We start from the raw sequence: 9,082 nt of genomic DNA, 5'->3' as shown, positions 1-9,082 counted from the left end.
TATTACCACGATCATCCCGAGAATTGATTCCAAGGATTCTCGTGGCCTTCTCTGGCTAATTTCTTGTCCGCTGCCTACCATTTCGCCCTTTTCACGGTGTACCCGGCTGCGTTGGTCCTGTGGTCATGCTTTTCTTAGCCCGAAGCTGCTTCTTCTTCTCACTCTCTTTCTTGAACTACTCTGAGCTCTTTATCTGCACAAAAGCATCCCAATCTTCTGGTTTCAAGTGCTTGTAGCTCTCGAAGGGTGCCACCCCTTTTGCTAAGTACCGATTCACAAGCTTGCTCTTAAATCTTCGGTGAAGTTTCATGATCGCTTTCATTATTGCATTGACTACGGTGTTCTTTAGATGCTCGCTCATGTATTGAGGGTACTCCAGATACTCCATGATGACATTATTGAACAACTCCCTCTTCGCTGCGTCACTGAGGTCATCGAACTTAGTCGTTATCGACACCCTCTCCTGAGCAATGAGCTTTGCGACCCTCCGAAATCTATTCAGGGCCTTTTCATCCATAGGCAGCCCATCAGCATCGATTCCTGTGACGGTAACCTTGTCTGTCGGCCACTGTGCTTGTGTCATTGGCTTTCGAGCTCATGCAACACTACCAGCTATCTGGCTTGGAGACTACGCTGCCACCATCTAGAGAGAAAAAAGTGGAGTTGACATAAACAAAGAATATTCCTCTATTCAACAAGTATAAAATGTATTGACTCGCTCGCATCAATACCTCTTCAGTGGTATTGTATTCTTAATCACTTGGCCGATGTCGGCTCTCCAGATTCAGTGATGAGTCAGGGCTCGGGCTGTGATACTGGCTTTCGCTGTTGCCTGAGGAGGACCTCGAGTGCGGGCTTTGGCTCCTATCCACCCCATCTTGTGCCGGGGTGCCCTCTAGTGCTAGCGTTCTCTGTGCTTTTGGTTTCTCAAGGATGATAGTCTTCTTTTGCCCTATGGAAATCATGTGTAGTATATTCTATTCTCAATAGAGGAAAAAAGTGAATCAAGGCTAATGTCTAAAACAATGATTGAGCAGTAGGTTGATATTGCAAATGAATTGCTCTTGCACTACAGCTGGCCCCAGGACTCAGAGTTCATGCTCCCTAGCTATTACATAGACATATCATCGACTAGGCATGCATCTAAGTTCTGAACTAGTTTCCAAAACCTGAACATAGCTCTCTAGACATAAAACATCATGGAAGCTCATGGGAGAATGAACTCAACAGGATTTCCAGGTGCATAGACCCACAACAAGTGAACACCACCAATTCATCTCCAGGACTGCCAAAGCCAACTAAAACCTAGAGAGTAATCAGGCCAAAACTATTGTACTTAGCATGACATGCCCAATCACAGATCAACAATTCATCATCGAGTAATATAGTGCTGGCAACCATACTACTCAGATCGGAAATCAAGTTTAGTATACTGTTTTCAATTCAACATCGAGTAATATAGTGGATTGTTGTAAAAAAAATGTGATAATAAGTGCATATATATCCATATTCCATAAAAAAAAATAATGACAGGAGCATACCATAAGGATATCTTTACACATGACATGGAAACAGCATATGAAACATATATGAAATTGCTCAAAGATCTGACAGTAGGCATGAAACATATACGACATTGCTCTCAGACTATATATAACAATTGGCCCCAAGACATTAAATGTCCTGTTCCCTAATTGTTCTGTTGAACTCATCATCAATTGGGCTATTACCTAAGTTTTCAACTAGCAAACAGAGCCTGGACAAAATTCAAAAGAGTGTCTAGACAGTGCTGCTATGATCAAACAGAGGAACCAAAACTAAACATACTTAGCCAAGACAAAACTGATAGTAGCATATATCAAAAACAAAACTGACAGTAGCATCATGATAAGCCTTTATCTAAGCCCAATTTCAATTCAACTACATCATCACAGAGCAATACTCCAAAAGCAACTCACAATGTATCACCAACACGCATGTCCCGAGCAACTACTCAGGCCTAAATGCTATTGTGCTTATATAATGAGCTCAATTTCAGTTCAACTACATCATCATAGAGCAATACTCCAAAAATAACTCACAGAAGAGAGCATTATCACAAAAGAGAGCAATACTCCAGAGCATAATCACAAAGCATCATCACTTTCTCGCATCATCAGAGAAGAGGAAAACTCACTGAGCGGGGAGGAGGAGGCCGGCATGGAGGAGAGCTCGAAGACCGGGGAGGAGGTGGCCGGGGAGGAGGAGGCCGGCTCGTCAGGAATGAGGTGGCCAGGGAGGAGGAGGCCGGAGCTGAGGAGAGCTCAGAGACCGGGGAGGAGGTGGCTGGGGAGGAGGAGGCCAGCGTAGAGGAGAGGAGGTGGCCGGGGAGGAGGAGGCCGGGGAGGAGTAGGCCGACGCGTCAGGGAGTTGGATATAGGGGAGGAGGTGGCTGGGGAGGAGGAGGCCGTCGCAGAGGAGAGCTCGGAGTCGGGGAGGCGCGGGGAGAAGACCGGGGACAGTGATGGTCACAGCGGCTGCGAACCCTAGCGCGTGAAACCAAAAACCTTAGCCAAAATGAGAGTGCGCACGAGCGGGGAAGAGCTAGGGTATATATACATATAAGTCATAGGTGACGGGTGATAAATGTCACCCGTCACCTATGAGTATTACCCATCACTTATTTGAAATAAAAGGTGATGAATGATAAATGTCACCCGTCACCTTTTACTAGGTCATAGGTGACGGGTGATAAATGTCACCCGTCACCTTTTACTTCGACTCGCTACATGTCCATAAGTCATAGGTGATTGGTGACAAATGTCACCCGTCACCTATGAGTATGACCCATCACATTAATATTACAAATTCAAATAACTTGAGACTTGAAATTCAAATTTGAAATTAACATTAACAATTCAAATAACTTAAAAGTCAAATTTGACATTAATATTACAAATGTGACATTAATATTACAAATTTGACACTGAAATTCAAATTCGCCGTTTTTGTGCTTTCTTGACATGGATCCCTTCATTATGTTCGGGGTGGATGTATGGAGTTTCCTCGATCGGCGAAAGGCATGGCACGACTACAGTAGCAAAAGGGGGAATTCCATCGAATTGATTGAACTCCTCCTCATCAACAACGTTTGCAACTCCGATGATGCGTCTTTTCCGAGCAAGAACCACATGGCGTTTCTTCTTTGTTGTGTTAGTCACATAAAAGACTTAGCGAACATCTTTAGCAAGTACAAAGGGTTCAGGCTTGTATCCGACATGTTTGAGATCAACGCTAGTGAACCGATACTTGTCATTAGTGACGCCCTTTGCCCCATGTATCCAACGGCACTGAAACAAGGCTACATTTAATCCCAAGTAGTTCACCTCCCAGATCTCCACTATTTGACCGTAGTATGTGCCCCTCTGCATGTCGTTGTCATAACCACCTATACGGACACCATTATTCTGATATATGCTCTTCTCATCTTGGGCAACCGTGTAATATGTATCCATTTATACCGTACCCTTGATATGTCATAATTGTGTATATAGGGCCCGATGCCAGTTTTTTTATCAAAGCACTTGTAGGAGTACTCGATTGTCTGATTCGATCTTGGAACCAAGTCGTGAACCTTCACATATGTTGCCTCGCAATCCAAACTTCGGTCTAGCCTGGATTCTCTTCAAGCAGCATCTGTTTGTGCTCATCGACGTATGGGCACAATTCACTCATTTGTTGCAGCACAAGGAAATGAGCTTGGTCGTAAGCCTTCAGATCAGGAGTTATTGCCATCTTCCCCAGAACTCCCACACCTGTGATCCTCCCCTTATAGCGAGACTTAGGCATGCCAATTGGGTTATTTGGGTCAATGTAATTAGCATACCACTCCAATGCCCTTCCGTCGTGTAACCCTGCACGATGCATCCCTCAGGAAAGGCTCGATTCCTTACGTACGACTTGTGAACGCCCATATATCTCTTGTATGGAAACATGTGATGCGGGAACACGGGGCCAAGGTAGTGTATCTCCTTCACAAGGTGAGCAGTGAGATGCACCATGATATCGAAAAAGGATGGTGGGAAATACATCGTAAGAATACATAGAGTCTCAACGTGTCTTCTTTCAAGCTCCTCCAGCGAGTCTGGATCGAGCACCTTTTGTTCAATTGCATTGAAGAAAAAGCATAGGCTCAGGATATCCTCGCGAACCTTTATTGGGAGGATGTTCCTAATAGCTATCGCAAGCAGTGACGTCATCATCCCATGGCAATCATGGGACTTCATCATGGTGAAATTCATTTTTAGCTCTTTCATCGAGACAAGTCTTGCGATGTTGGACGAGTAACCGGAGAGAACTTTCACACTATGCAAGAACAATAAGAATTCTTTTTTCTCCTTTCTGGATAGAGTGATAGCTGGTGGGGGTAGCTGTTTTCCTTTGTCCATATCTTGTGCATGGACCTCCAGCCTTAAGCCCATTTCTTCAAGGTCAGCTCATGCATTCTCATGATCCTTTCCTTTTTCCCTTTATTTGGAGCAATATACCAATCAGACTCTCATAGATATTCTTCTTTACATGTATGTTGTCGATAGAGTGGCAAACATCTAATTTTTCTCAATACTCTAGCTCGAATAGTATTGATTTCTTGTTCCACATTCCTAACTGTTCATCATCCTTAGAGGATTAATTTCTCTTGCCAAGGACAACATTGATATTCTTAACCTGGTTGTTGACATCTTCCCCGCTGAAGTGCCTCGAAGGTAACGTTTTCTCCCTTGTGCTATCGAACTGCTTGTCCATGTTTCAATATGGGTGCTTCCTGGGAAGGAAACATCGATGCCGCATGTACACTATTTTCTTTGAGTTGTTCAACCTCAAACTGCATGTGTCATCGAAGAAATGGCGGCAAGCTTCACCTTTTTTTTTCTTTGACCTGACAAGTTACGAAGTGCTAGCATATCATTGATGGTGACAAACAACATGGCGTGCAAGGTAAAGTACTCTTGCTTGTACTGATCCCAAACCTGAACACATTCCGACTAGAGTTTCTTAAGATCATCGACTAAAGGCCTGAGGTACACATCTATATTGTTTCCAGGTTGTTTCGGTCATGTTATCAAGATCGATAACATAATGTATTTCTGCTTGTTACAAAGCCAGGGTGGAAGGTTGTAGATTGACAATACAACAGGCCAGGTGCTATATGAGGTACTCATGTTACCAAATGGATTCATGCCATCTGTGCTCATAGCAAACCTAATATTTCTCAATTCATCGGTGAACCAACCAAATGTGGAATCAACAATTCGCCACTGAGCGGAATCTGCCGGGCGCTGTATCATTGCGTCGTTCTTACGACCCTCCTTATGCCAGCGTACCAATTGATCCTCCTTTCGGTTAGAAAACCGATGCTTCAAATGGGGAATTAAAGGAAAATACCACACCACCTTCCTAGAACCACCTTTACTATTCTTGCCTTCATCCCCATCAACACCGTCATTTCTACGCTTATATCGATGGGTTCCACACACAAGGCATTGATCTAGCTCTGCATACTCTCCACGAAACAAGATACAATCCTGCTTACATGCATGTATTTTTTCTATTTCCAGTCCTAAAGGACAAATTATCTTCTTCACATCATAGATGCCCTCGGGCACCAAGTTCCCCTCCGGTAGCATGTCCCTTAGCAGATCCAACAATACTTTAAAATTCTTGTCAGTCCAAACATGGTTTGCCTTCAACTGTAGAAGCTTTAGGTTCCCAAATATCCGCATGTACTTCGCCTTACAATTGGGATAAAGGGGCGCCTTGGAATCCCGCATAAATTCCTGGAATTTAGCAAACTCGCTATTGTTATATTCGTCGTGCCGCTTGACATCCTGCACCATCTGGTCCACATTCTCCACAAAATCCTCGAGAGCATTATCATTCAAAACTAATATGTCCTCATCCCTGAGATCATGATCCACTTCACCGGGTGTAAGTCCTTGATCCTCACTGTCGGCATGGAGGGCTCGATCCATCTCTCCCTCGTTAAGGCCTTCTTCTCCATGTTTGTTCCAACATGTATAATTCTCTTTAAATCCACGCATGACCAAGTGTGCATGGATATTGTCTGGTTTCGGGAACTTCTTTTCATTCCTGCAGCCGTGACACGAACAATACATTGCCGTTTTACCATGATCTTTCAAATCCGCCAAGGCAGCACTCATGAAATGCTTCACCCCACTCAGGTACTCCGAACAAGTCCGGGTCTCGAGGTACATCCAACATCTATCCATCATCTACAATCAATATAAAAGCATTCATTCGTCATTAACAATGACCTTAATTTCGTGGTTAAGCACTGGATTAAAAATTCCCTATAAATACACTAGATCTGTGACATCTCACGGTATATCAGGAAAATCTAATATCAAATCTAACATAAATACAACTCACTTGTTCCAAGATTTTAGATAAACAAGCAAAACATTCAATTACAACTCAAAGCACAACAAATCTACCAATTAGGGTTTAGAGGAGGAGAGGAAAGGAGGAGGAAAGGGGGAGATGCAAACCTTCAAAGACCTAGCACCAATTCAAACTTCAAATCAACAAGATATTGGATAATACAAGAGGGGCCAGTGAAAATCGCCAGCTATTGTGCGGGCGGCACTGTGCAGTAACTGTTCACCTGCACAATGGCTGGCCAGCTCTTAAAACAGAGTTGAGTAATAGGTGCCGGAAGATAAGTTTACCCGTCACCTATTAAGAGTCATAAGTGATAGGTTGCATTATAACCCATCACTTATAATTGGCCCAGGGAGACCCGTCACCTTTGCCAAGTTATAAGTGATGGGTCATGTTATGACCAAGTCATAAGTGACAGGTTTAGTTATTACCCGTCACTTATCTTATTGGTGATAGGTAATATTATGACCTATCACCTATTATCTGGTATCAGTGATGGGTCTATAAATGGGCATGACCCGAGATGATATAAGTGACGGGTCGCGTAATGACCCGTCACTAAACTGTGTCTCCTATGTCCATTTTTCATGTAGTGTATCACAGGAAGACTTTGTGATTGTGCTCCTCCATGCTGTGTTGAGCATGCTCCTTGTGACCTCCTCCCTCCCAGATGACCACGACCCCCTATTTATAGGGTGGTACGTAGCTTAGTGTACAAGTAATCACGATGTGCAAATATCTAGGACCTGATCAAATTACTGGGCCTTATCCTGGATAACTACTTTTTACCCTGCATAGAAGATAAATATCTACCGTGGTAACTATTATGGTGCCTGCCCCCTAAGGGGTGAGCCAGTTTCCGATTGCGGCCCGGTGTCGCTCTGCCGGGGGTGTCAGGACGACTTACATCGCGCTGGGGTATCAGGATAAGCACCACTTGCACTGGCATTAATAGCCAAAGACCTCGCATCAGGTCGGCTACAGGGGGGTGTCCTTTCTTCCCTGATATTATCTCTGGAGGCCGACTGTGTCTTTAGGCTTTGGGAGGTCGCATGGGCAACGGAGGGGTGGCCCGAAGGGGTCCACAGCCTCCTGGGATAAGGCCTCCTGTTGAGTCCGGAGGCCGAAGGATCTGGAGGGACTTATTGTAGCTTCGAGTCTTCGGAAGGCCACGTACGTGCCAAAGAGGTGGCCCGAAGGGGTTCACAGCCTCTGAGGATAAGGCCTCCTGCTGAGTTCGGAGGCCGAAGGCTCTGGAGGGACTGGTTATAGCTTCGAGTCTTCGGAAGGCTACATACGTGTCAGGAGGTGGTCCGATGGGGTCCGCAGCCTCCGAGAGCTGGGCCTCCCATTAAGGGGCTGGAGACTAAAGGCTCTGGAGGGACCTTAGATAGCGATCTTCAACCATTATCCTCAGGCTGGTCTATGTTCCCCTAACACATACTCATCCAACATTGCTCTTGCAAGAATGATCAAGGTCTTGTTCTTCCTTTCCACCATACCATTTTGTTGAGGGGTGTAGGTTGATAAGAACACATGCTTGATGCCTCTATCATCAAAAAATTCTTCAATATATGTGTTCTTGAACTCCGTGTCATTATCACTCTAGATCTTCACAATTGTGACATCAAATCCATTTTGAGTCCTTTTTGTGAACTTCTTGAAGATCCCAACGGTCTTTCTCTTATCATCTAAAAAGAAATTCCAAGTGTATCTCAAATAATCATCAACAAGTACATGGTAATAGAGATTACCACCAAGACTTTTATAGGTAGTTGGTCCGAAGAGGTCCATGTATAGAAGCTCCAAGGATCTTGATGTAGACATCATAGACTTGTATTGATGTGAGCTTGCAACTTGCTTTCTCATTTGGCAAGCGCTACACAACTTGTCCTTCTCGAATACAACATCCTTCAAACTAACTACCATTCCATTCTTGAACACCTTTTTGAGTTGGCTCATTCCAATGTATGCAAGTCGACGATGCCAAAGCTAACCCATAGATGTCTTGGTGAAGAGGCATGTAGTCAAGCTTGCTTCATTAGAGGAGAAATCCACAATATTAGATCATTATGCTTTGCTAGTTATAACGTCAACATCATTAAATAAGCATGTGAAGCCTAAATCACATAGTTGAGCTACAGAAAGCAAATTAAAGCTAAGCGACTCTACTAAAAAAACATTGAAAATAGAGAGATCATTGGAGATTGATATCTTACCCAAACCTACCATATTTTCCTTAGAATTATTACCAAAAGTGACTTTGTCATGATCTCCCACATCATCTTCTAGAGAGGTGAACATCTTTACATTGCTGGTCATATGTTGTGTACATCCACTATCAAGCACCCAATGCTTTCTACCGGCTTTGTACTTCACCTACACACATGGATCATGCCTTTTTTTTAGGTACCCAACCAAGTTTGGTACCTTTGAAGTGACTCACAAGAGCTTTAAGCACCCAAATTTGCCTAGGAAGCTTTTCCATACCTTGAGTTCCAATGAATTTAGCCATGACTTTCCCACTTTTAAGTTTATGCAATAGAAAATGGTGATCATTGAAAGTAGACTTGTACTTGGAAGGCAAAGTAGGAAGGGGTTTAGTAGGAATTTGACACTCCATTGTGTGGTGACCGGTGACTTC

The sequence above is a fragment of the Phragmites australis genome, chromosome 9 (assembly GCF_958298935.1).
Source record: "Phragmites australis chromosome 9, lpPhrAust1.1, whole genome shotgun sequence".
NCBI lineage: Eukaryota > Viridiplantae > Streptophyta > Magnoliopsida > Poales > Poaceae > Phragmites > Phragmites australis.
Note: the sequence above shows the minus strand (reverse complement) of the source record.